General features: G+C 35.4%; 1 pseudogene across 1 annotated transcript; it reads left to right on the plus strand.

Annotated features, from left to right (window-relative positions):
- Positions 1–1,266: 1,266 nt before the first annotated feature.
- On the plus strand, positions 1,267–1,885 carry LOC149244244 (cyclin-B2-2 pseudogene; annotated as a pseudogene). Its single transcript, XR_016246049.1, has 2 exons — positions 1,267–1,422; positions 1,784–1,885. The product of XR_016246049.1 is annotated as a cyclin-B2-2 pseudogene (transcript).
- Positions 1,886–5,155: the final 3,270 nt, after the last annotated feature.

A 5,155-nucleotide genomic window follows, 5' to 3' on the forward strand; every position in this document is an offset into this window, starting at 1 on the left:
GAGCTTAGCCTATCTAGTCAAGCATTTTCCTCTAGACATATGCTTATTCAAGCATTTTAAACCCTCTTCTGGCAAGGGCTAATGAAGAAAAATGTTGTATGTGACGCTTTGGGTGTGTAATTCTATGTCCACATGAAATCTAGGAAGTAGAATCAACTTGCTGATAAGCAAATGCTAAGGTAGATTCAGCTTCCCAATATGATGCTATGGTCTTTTGCAGATATTTTGGGGTTTTTACCAATTAGAGTTAACAATTAGAATTGGATGTGTAGGAGGTTTGGTGTCGATGTCAAGAATACGAGTGCTACAACAAATTCATCATACATGGAATGTACATCATCCATGGTTGTATAAATTGTGTGTGATTAAACAATTGTCTGATTTATTTATCATATATCAATCCCCAAAAGTTAGTATGCAACATAAGGTGAGTGATTTGAGTTCATTACTACTGGGATTTATACGTTGGCCTCTGTTTCAAATCAGTAACTGCGTTTCGATATATTGAGGTCAATAACAAGGCTCTTTGCCTGCCTATTTAGTTGGGATGGTTTACATGTATTTATTTTACATCCATTGGTTTTGTTTTCCTGCCATTCAGCCACTGGGGCCACAGAGGAACAAAGATGAAAAGGGAAGCATTAGATCAACTTTGGTTTCAAAATCCAAGCATGTAGCAGGTTCAGGAAAAGCACCTGGGATTTCCAATGTTGGACCCTTACATACACGTGAATCAATTTCAGGCAAACTGCCCAGGGTTTTGAATGTTGAGGTCTCAAGTAATGATCCATCGAGTTCAAGGATACAATGCAGGCCTTCTACTACTGTCTCTCTGGTAAAAACATTTCAGCTTCAGGGAGGTCTTCTACTACTGGCCTCTCAGGTAAACACGCTTCAGCTTCAGGGAGGCCTTCTACTACTGGCCTCTCTAGCAAATGTACTTCAGCTTCAGGGAGACCACCAAGGCCTTCAAATGTTGACATCTCAGGCAAAGCTGCTTCAAATGCATCCAAGTCTAGGTTCTTCCCACCTATAGCTAAAGGTGTCTCAAGCAGAATGCCAATGACTGATGCATCAAAAAGGAAGACAAGGCTTCCACGAGCTTTTACATCAACACTGACTGCCAGAAGTGAGGTTAGGAGCATTTGGTCCACTGCTCTTATTTTAGCATGTGTAGATGGTGCTTTTTATTCACATATTTTTACTCTGTTCTTTTGCAAAAGCAAGTGAAGGGTTTATCTAATCCATAGCTCCAATTGCCATCCAATGGTTTCTATTAAACAACTTGCATCTGGAGCCATTGAGCGGGATGTCATGGAAGAGGAAGGGGACTTGCCCAACATTGACAAAGTAGATAATGAAAATCAACTTGCTGTAGTTGAATATGTTCAAGACATTTACCATTTCTATTGGTATACCGAGGTACGTCCCTTTTGTCATGGGAGCCTTGCAAACTATTTTTATTCTATTCGAAATAACAACATCTTGTCTTGGAAGAATACACTTCATTTAAACAATTTAATCAGACACTAGCTTTTCACTGCATATAGTATGCAGTGATTACATGTGAGCAGCGTGTGTCTGTGCCATACATGAATATCTCCACTGGAGAATTAAAGTGCCCACTTAAGCATCATGGAAGGTTATAATTTATGAATGAGGACATTAGGTCAAGCATTGATGTGAGCCTTGATCCATGTCTATAGTTTAGATTCAACTCTGAATAAATAACTGTATGTCTAATTTGTTTCTATTTTGGTCTGTTGTGTTTGTTGTATTGCAGGCATGCAACAATCTCTCATCAAACTACATGTCAAGCCAAGTTGATATCAACCAGAAGATGCGGGAAATACTTATTGACTGGCTGATTGATGTACTTGATTAATACATATCGATATCTATCTGTTTCTGTAATAATAAATTTTTTTTGTACCTTTCGGTTGATAATTTTCTAACATAAAAAATTTGCACTTATAGGTGCATCTAAAATTTGACTTAATGGATGAGACAATTTTTCTCATGATTAACATGATTAATAGATTTCTTTATGTGGTGTACACTATTACGAGAAAGGATATTCAACTAGTGGGATTGACTGCCATGCTAGTTGCTGCCAAATATGAAGAAATTTGGGCTCCCAAGGTGGTAAACAATGACAGGAGGGAAAGTTTGTTGTTAAGATGAAATTTTGTATTGATTTGTTTTGACTAAAAACTTGTTTCCTATGCCCTTGATTTGGCATCTAGAATAAGGCTTCACATTCTAACTCATTTTCCTTAAGGGCTTTACAGGTTAAGGAACTGATTACAATCTCAAACAATGTTTACACACGTGGTGAATTTCTCTCCATGACGAAATTTTGTTTTCTCACATTATTATGTCATACTTGTCTCCCATATTTCGAGCTTTATATTTCTAATTGTTTAAATAATTCATATTTGGAATTGTTATCTTTGCTCATGTTTATGGTATGTTTCATTTTCTTCAGGAGAAATTGATGCTCAACAAATTAAGATTCAATTTGGCTGTACCAACTCCCTTTGTTTTCATGAAAAGGTTTCTAAAGGTTGCTTAGGCTGATAAACAGGTATTCTACTTTTCTTGAAATTTTGATGAATATTCAAATGGCATTGAGCCTCAATTATGTTATGAAATGCATTGTATTTTCGATGTGTTGCATGAGAGGCATCATGCACTATTTTGTTCTAACTGTAAGCTTCCATAAATGGGATCTTTATAAATTTAATGCTCTTTTGGGTTTGTTTCCATGGATTAGCTTGAGAAGCTGGCATTCTATCTTCTTGAACTATGCCTGGTTGAGCATGAAGCATTGAAATGGAAACCATCTATGTTGACAACCTCAACTATATACATGGACAACACATCCTGCAAAGGATGCCAACTTGGACAAGACTGCTAGAAACATGCACACTATAGAGAATCAGAACTCAAGTAAATCTTGAATCAGAACTCAAGTAAAGTCATCGGCTCATTGGTTTACCAGCTTTCTTCATTGAACTAACAAGCAAATTTGTCTTGTGAATGGCGAGAACAGACGTTAGAAGGCTTCTGCGTCACTCTTTATTTTGTAGGACAAATTTACATGATATATTGATTGGATATTATGTTTCAACTTGTGGGCTTAGATCAATTTTAGATAGTGTACATAATTGTAGATGTTGCACATGAGACAACTACCTATGGCTAGGGGTATGGCAGTTATCAATATACTGATTCAGTTGGACATGTTCTTCAATTCTATTCATGTTCTTCAATTCTATTCCTGTCAGTATAGGAAAAGATTGTGGCAGAGAATTCGGTGCTCATTTTTATAACTCATAATGATAAAAAATTCCATGGTTTTGCAACTTTTTTAAAGCACAACCATCCCTTTGAGAGGCAAGCCACTCAACATGCTAAGCTATGTTTGAAACTATAAAATGACATACATTATCAGATAAGTTATATTCTGATTTTTATTCCAATTCGGAGATCAAATAGTCTGATATATAAAAGAGATGTTTTTTAGTTATGGTATTTATGTGATTGTTTTAATTTTGTTAAGATCAACTTTGACTCTTTATTTTGAGATTATGTGGCCTAGGTATTCCATCTTCATTTTAACAAAAGAACAAATCAAAATAAATTTTGGTTTCTGCCAAGATGGTCAATACCTGTTAATTGTGTTTAAAGTGTTCTTTTCATGATTTGCTACAGATGAGAAAATAATCAAAGTGTATAAATACAATTTTTTTAAGATATGGTTGGAAAAGTCCATTCATGATTGCTTAGAATTAAGAACTTTGGTTAAACTGAATGACATTACCCTTGAATTTGTAATGTCCTTCATGAGTACTAAATATTGTTTTGCAAAATCAAGTTGTATCGTGAGTTGATAATTCCTTTATCTAAGGTATAATTTTGAGAAATATTTGGGCTTATGGGTGAGGGGAATAACAATTAACGTGATTCTTGATAGTTATATGGTTTTTATTAATACGTGTGCAATGATGTCAAAGAAGGCATGACATGATATTATATTTATGTTTTATGCATGCATGCAAATAGATGTTGAAGCATCACTGGTAAAGATTTATTATTGGCTTGATTATTATTTGATCTAATCATGATATCGAAGTTCACAGACAGTAGCAGTTGCAGAAAAGACTGCGATATATGCGAAAGATGAATTATACATAACATTGTGGTAGACAATAAATTAGTGGTTTATGCAGGTTGAAGGAATGTCATCTACAGGATAATCCATGTAAAAATTAATAAAGGTAAAATATGACCTTGGTCATGGGACACATATTTTGAGTTGAATGTTGGGCATAAAAATAATGATGATGATCACTTCTAATTAATTAATGACTATGGTTATGGGGATCACTTGTAATTAATTAATGACTATGGAAATTGACAAAGACAATGGCTAAGGCTTTGGAAAGGCAAAATGGAATTTATTGGCATTTATTTATGAAAATGATGGAAATTAGGAGAAAAGGAAGGTGAAAGATCACATGTTGCATGTGAGGAGGAAAATGAAGGAAAATAATGGAAAATTGAAGAAAATATAGGCCTCATTAATAAAAAGGCTTATGAGGATCAGTTTATGGCTTTTGATCAGTTCAGTTTTACAACTCTCATTTTTTTTTTCACTCTCTCTCATACTCTTGGACACTTAGAGTTTTCTTGGAGCACTCTTGGAGGAGTGTGGCATACTTATGATTTGGAGCAAGAAGGTAAACTAAAAGTAGGAAAGTGCAAGAGGACATCGAGATCAACATTTAAAATGGATTTTGCTTTCAGGTACCGAGTTGCATGTATGATTTCCTTGCTAGTTTTGGCATGAATGGCATATGCATGTGGTTATTTGGTTATGATATGTCATTAGCATGGAGGATTCCCTGGATTGAAAGTGGTTTTGCCTAGCCTTTCCATTTCATGGATAGCCATGTTGTTGTGGGTTTTACTATTGTTTTCTGGTTGATTTTCTTGTGCCTTTGGTTGTGCGTTGAGTTATTAGTTTGTGGAAGCCTTGATTGGACAAACGCTTTAGAAGCCCTGTAACAACTTGGGTTGAGTTACTAGTCTTGGAAGTGTTGGTTGGAAAAACACTCTAGAAGCCCTTGGTGGGTTGAGTTACTAGTCT

Source organism: Pinus tabuliformis, chromosome 8, assembly GCF_031772625.1.
Source record: "Pinus tabuliformis cultivar Carrire ecotype Pingquan chromosome 8, CPIR1, whole genome shotgun sequence".
In the NCBI taxonomy this organism is placed as follows: Eukaryota; Viridiplantae; Streptophyta; class Pinopsida; order Pinales; family Pinaceae; genus Pinus; species Pinus tabuliformis.